This window comes from Lactuca virosa, chromosome 2 (genome assembly GCF_052849685.1).
Source record: "Lactuca virosa cultivar CGN04683 chromosome 2, Lactuca_virosa_CGN04683_v6, whole genome shotgun sequence".
In the NCBI taxonomy this organism is placed as follows: Eukaryota; Viridiplantae; Streptophyta; class Magnoliopsida; order Asterales; family Asteraceae; genus Lactuca; species Lactuca virosa.
In genome coordinates this window covers 220,266,108-220,273,047 of record NC_136427.1, presented here as the reverse complement: position 1 = coordinate 220,273,047, position 6,940 = coordinate 220,266,108, and positions in this window count along the sequence as shown.

Sequence of the window (6,940 nt, the reverse complement as noted above, 5' to 3'; positions counted from 1 at the left end):
CTGGTTAAGGCTCAGATCAGCGAGTTGACTGGTGACTCAGTGAGTTGGACATGATAGGACTCAGAGATTGTTGAACTCGACGAGTCATGGGCTGACTCGGCGAGTCGTGTCGTGATATGAGAGTTTTCTGAGTTAGGAACTCGGCGAGTCAGCGGGTTGACTCGGCGAGTAGGGTCAATCAGGAAGGTTGACTTTGGCCAGGACTTTGACTTTGACCAGTTTGACCTTCAAGGGTATTATGGTAATTCGGATATTTTATGTTAATGGATCATTGATGGCTATAGGTGTTGGAGTTTGGGGGCAGTACTTCAGGATTGTGCTTTCGTGGTTCGGCTCGGTAGTTGCAAGGTGAGTTATCCTCACTATACCCAAGGGTCTAAGGCACCAAGGCCGACCCTTTGATTTGTTATTTGAGTTAGTTACTGCTGTGATATGTTAGTTGGCAGCCTGGTAGATAGGATGGCTTTATGATGGTATGTTCTGTTAGTTGGCATTTTGGTAGATAGGATGGCTATATGATGGTATGCTCTGTTAAATCGGTATTCTGGTAGATTGGGTGAGGCTATGCTTAGTGACCTGTAGTTGGTCTGATTGTCTGTATGCTGGTAGGAGATTACCTGTTATATGTGCATGTGTTGAGCAGTAGTAGAGGGTATTCCATCCCGGTAGGATGATAGGGCCCTAGTATGTTGTCTTGTAGACGTTTATATGATTATTTGATAGGTGTACATGGTTGCTAGTATGTGGGCATTCCAACCCGATGGTTGAGGGCCAGGAGTATTCTATCCCGATAGGATGATTGGAATCATAGTAGGTGGGCATTCCAACCTGATGGTTGAGGGCCTGGGGTATTTCATCCCGAGGGATGATTGGACCCATAGTAGTTAGTGTATGTATAGTAGGTGGGCATTCCAACCCGATGGTTGAGGGCCAGGAGTATTCCATCCCGGTAGGATGATTGGACTCATAGTAGGTGGGCATTCCAACCTGATGGTTGAGGGCCTAGGGTATTCCATCCCGAGGGATGATTGGACCCATAGTAGTTATTGTATGTATAGGTGTGTGGGCATTCCAACCCGATGGTTGTGGGCCGAGAGTATTCCATCCCGAGGATGATTGGACTCGTAGTATATTGGCATTCCAACCCGACGGTTGAGGGCCTGGGGTATTCCAACCTGATGGTTGATTGGACCCATAGTATGCTGTTCATTGCTGTATGTGTATGGTTATATGTGTACGGCTATTTTGGGGGAACTCACTAAGCTTTCGAGCTTACGGTTTTCAGTTTATTGTTTAAGGTACATCAGGTGATCGTGGCAAGGCAAAGGCGTGATCGTACCGCTCCTGATATTTCATGATTTTGCGATTTGGTTCTGGGGATAATCTGATGTTTAAACTATTTTGAAAACAAGTTGTAATAACTTAATGGTTTTTATATGGGTTAAAATGTTTTAAATTGGCTTGAATTTTTGGGTGTTACAATATATATATATATATATATATATATATATATATATATATATATATATATATATATATATATATATATATATATCATATATTAATAACTTGTATATCCCTGTTATATATTTGCAATACTCATATATGAATACTTCCACCTTATTAAATTATTATATGTTTTCATTTACTAGAAAAAAAAAACGATAACAACAAAGAAAACAAAGCATCAAAGCAAGAAAAAGTCCAGCAAAAACAAAAACTCCTGAAAAACGACAACTACATGATTCAGACTCAGATTTTGAAAGTAGTCGTCCATCAAAGAAGACAAAGAAAAAGGAGTCACCAAGTAAGAAAGAGAAGAAAAAACCAGTGGTAAAGGAATTTTACTCGATGAAAAATAGATGTTCACCAGAGTCATTACTCTTTATAATCCTTGGGTTGAGCAAACAACAAAAAGAATGTGTAAGACCTATGGGTTTTGGAAGTTTGCTAAAAATAAAAATGACCGATATACCACTGAAGCTGGGATTTTATATTCTTCAAAAATTTGATTCTTAAAGAATGGCCATAGATGTAAGGAAAGGAACTAAAAGTAACAGCACAGTTTGTTTATGACATGTTGGGCATTTCAACTAGTGGAACAATACTTACACAACTGGATCAATGGCCTAAAGATGATAATAGTTATGATGAATGGAAGCAACAACTTCAAGAAGGAGAAATCATCCGAACGAATGCAATCAAAAAAGTTATTGTCCGTACCACTGAAGCTGATTTTAATTTCAAATTGAACTTCTTAGTTCTTTTTGTCAACACATTTTGTGAATCAACATCAATGGGAAGATGCAACATGTTCCCTTTGAGTTATATTTCAAAAAAAAAACAGATATCAGCAACATAGAGTGGTGCAACTATCTTTTAGACTGTCTCGTTAGAAGAAAGAACTCATACATACCATACTCGGATAACAACTACTTTGTTGGACCTTTAGCTTTCTTGGTGGTAAGTTATTCATAATTGAATATATTATAATGTTTATATTCATTTTAATAATATTAATTATTCATAACTGAATAGCACGTATTCATATATGAATAAGTAAAAGATAATATTACTTGTTCACATGTAATGCTTTGCATTACTTATTCATATATGAATATATATATATATATATATATATATATATATATATATATATATATATATATATATATATATTAATAATACTATATTTTTTAAAAATTCATTTATGAATATCAATTAATTATCATTTATCTACAGTTGTTCTATGTTGATAAAATCCACTCAGAAGCTCTAACGGTGTTGCTTGCTTGATCCTTGCACCAATTCTTCCTCACTTCCTTCTAAAAGCACCAAAACAACCCAAAATGAGCCAAAACCACCAAGAAGGAAAGGATTAGGGTTTTTCTGAGGTTGAGGGGAATAGAGGCCGAAAAATGAACCCTAGAACCGAGTTAGGGAGGCTTAAAAATGAAGTGAACCCTAAAAGAGTCATGGGCTTAGGCATGATCAGCTGCCACGCCGTGGTTTTCCTTGGCCATGTCGTGGTGGTCCAAAAATATCATGCAACACATTTAACCATTGCCACGTCGTGTCTTCCTTGGCCACGCCGTGGCACAAAGTTTCATTCAAAACTCCATCTTAGGTCGTTGCTACAATTAATTTTAATCAATATGGACACGGATGTTACAACTCCCCCCCCCCCACTTAAATTAGATTTCGTCCTCGAAATCACTCCTTACTACCTTCCAGACGCCCGACAACCTGGACGATACTTCCGCAACCCTGATACGGACTGAAAGTTTGATCCATACATACAATAACCTTCCAAAATTGTAGTCGAACCCAGCCTTAGCAGGGCTCTCATACCCTGACAATGAACGAATACTTTCCCCACTAGCCTTAACCACTAGACAATAACCATCACTACTCTGCCCGAAAACTGAAATCCTAAAACCTTGTCTGACTCCCCGATAGACAAACCATTCTGAATCACTACCAATTCAACTCCACTTTGCAATCCAATATGAGCGTAAACCCTTCCATCCTTGGACTACCTTGTTGTTTCCACTGGGAAACAGAATCCCTGATCATTTATTGCTTCCGAAAACCTTTCACTTGACAACAAGGTGACCCCTAACACGAGTCTCTGTCATGGGAACCATCTTAGGCTCATCTTGTTGTCTCATAATTATGTTTCTGATGCAACCGAGACCTCCCTGGTCTCGTGTTGACCTACCAATCTACCGAAATACCGGATTTCCAACTGGTTGATGAGGCTGATAGCCTCACACAATCGAACTACACAACTCCTGAACGAGGGTCTATCTGGCAAGAGTTATCCTAGCTCGCCTGCCATAATGGATCCAGCAGCCCTCCTGGTCAAACCGAGGATAACATAACCAACCCTTCATCACCGATGAATCCTTAAATTGAGATCAAGGATGACTCCCAACACGAGTCTCATGCCTAAGTGTCAAACCAATCTAAAAACTCACATCCTGATAACCAACAAAAAAATTCGAAAAATCATACCTATTCGAGATCTCATGTATCCATGGTGACCTCCCACTGACCATCATAAGGGCTACCCTAGCCTAACCATCATACGGATACCAACCACTGACCACAGATTCATCCCACTCTAAACGTAATCCAATACCTTGCTCAAGACAAATTTCACCGGGTCTCACCCAATCGAGTGCGATATAGGTCTAACCTCGCCTTGGATCCAACGATCCTCATACCATCACAAAGAGAATTCTTCTGACAATACTGTCATGCCATGGTCTAATCCCACCTAGAGGAAACTACGAGCCAAATCATAGATTTACCACGCTCTCACAGCTGCTCAAGAACCAGGTGAATGCTATTGGCCACCTCATAGTCTTACAACACTACCATACTTCCTGCCAACCTAGTGAATGCTACGACCACCCCCGAAGTCTTACATCACTTTTATACTACCATGGTCCCGACCCATGGTCTTACCGCTCACTTACCATACCAACCATGATCATCCTAAGTCGATCCCGCATCCGACGATAGCCCCAACCAGGTGTTTGGGTTATGCTTCGAACCCCAAAGCCTTAATCAGAAAAGAGCATGCATAGAGGCCCTAACACAATCCTTAACTTGTTCCTAATCACATATCCACCATGTGTCACTAATGATGCGCAATGAAACCTGAATATCCATTCTTGTGCAACCCTTAAACCAAAGAATTCTCCCCCACTTGGATTCGACTGTGCTATTCGAATCCATAGAAATTGATAGATTTCCAGTCCATCTCACAACCTTACAACTCCACCTGAGCTTCCAATAACTATCATTCCATTACTAGCCAATCTTAGCGTTCACACACATTCCAAAACTAGATGAATATATCCCGAAAATCTCAATGAGCTCAATAATCCCAAGTACTTTCCATTGACTTCACTACAAGTCCTCAGTTGTGACAACCGTCAATTCCTGGTCAAGTCAAAGTCAAATAAAGTCAACAAGTCAAACTGTTCAACTCAATTAACCTTGTATATTAGGGTTTACATTATGTTACTACTGTACAACTCGCTATTTTAATAAGTTATCACTTGAAAAATTCATATGTTCAGAATTCTCAAACCCTAATCAGGGTAAGTGATGAAACTACTTGATAAAAACACTATTCTGTACCCCTCGGGGGCGTATAACATTCATAACGAGCCTTAGCGAGGTTTACAAACCTTGCGTAGCGAAGCTAAACATCCAAAAAGGTCTCAAACGAAGTCTCTCTCAAATCTCTCTCGCTCTATCTCTCTATATCTCAAATCTCTCCCAAATCTCTCTAAGTATGTGAAATCTCTTCCAAATCTCTCTAAGTATGTGAAATCTCTCCCAAATCTCTCTAAGTGTGTTAAATCTCTCTAAGTATGTGAAATCTCTCCCAAATCTCTCCAAGTATGTGAAATCTCTCCCAAATCTCTCTAAGTATGTGAAATCTCTCCCAAATCTCTCTAAGTATGTGAAATCTCTCTAAGTATGTGCAATCTCTCCCAAATCTCTCTCAAAATCTCTCTCAACTTTTTATAATCACTCGGGGCATCCCGACCCTTAATTTAGTCGAAAACAACTCGAAAACGGAAGTTTATGCGAAAAACAGCTTTATAGAGCCGAACCCTCTTAAGGAGTCGAACCCTCTTAAGGAACCGAACCTCTCATTAGAACCGCGACTAGCTTAAGAACCGAACTCATAAGGACCGAAACTGCCATGGACCGAAACCTCCTATAAGAACCGAACCCGAAGGTCCCATCGGACCGAACTACCCTTCGCTTCTCGCCTACTTCGCTTTCGGTTCCTTCTGACGGCTTCGCCTGCGAGGCTCGGACCGAGCCCTTCTCTCGGTTCTCATCCAACAGTCGAACCCTCCTCTCGGTTCTAAGCACCTAAGGACCGAATCTTCGACCATAATCTCGGAATTTTGCAGATTTCGCCCCTTTTCCCGGTTTTCGACCCCGACTTCGTTTTAAGCTCGTTTTTCGTGATTTTAACGCGGGATTTTCTCCCAAACTCGTGTTTTGACTTAATAGACCCTGTAATATCATATGTTAATCACATTTTGAGGAGGGGGATCCTAAACTAAGTACAATATCTTTTGGGTAAGATATGGTGTTGGAGTGTGACTTTATCTAAAGTATGACACAAGTTAACACCCATACCCACATAGGACAACCCCTAGTCACTATTCACCCCTACCTAGTCAACTATTTGTCCTTTGACACCTCTCCTCCAGCTGCATAGCTTCATCAAAAGCTGGAAACTCTTATATCTCCTTCCACTTTACTCACTCTCTCTCACCAAAAAGCAAACACCTCACTCTCTCACTTTCCCTCTCTAGAACTCGAGATTTCAAGGCTGTTCTTGAGCTTTTCACTTCAGTCTTGGTAAGTATATTCATCCTACATTTGAATACTCTACACTCATTCACTCAAATCATGAATCTCTTATACAAATATCGTCATATTTGTGCTTAGGATCTTCGAATCTTCAAGTATCTCCCAAGTGTTCTTGACTTGGAAACCTTTCTTCTTCCACCTTCATCTCAGGGAATAACTCAAGGTGAGTTCATACCCCCACATTTTCATGTTTTCTTCAAGTTTTAGGGGGAGGATACAAGTTATAATACCCAATACTTAACTAAACTCAAACATCAGCTTTCAACAGGAAAGTTTGGTTCCATTCACAGACTGTTTTGACCATCTTAAACTTAATATCTTTCAAAACTGTTTAATATGCAAATAGTTCAGGTTCTTACCTTTAAAATGACTACTTGCACATCTCCATACGATTTTCTACGATTTATGGTGATTTTTACAAAACTGCCTATCATTTCAGAAACGAATTCGGACCAGTCTGTGAATATGAACATTTTCGAATAAGTTAGAGACTTCTAAAAATCATAATAAAAATTATGAATAAACT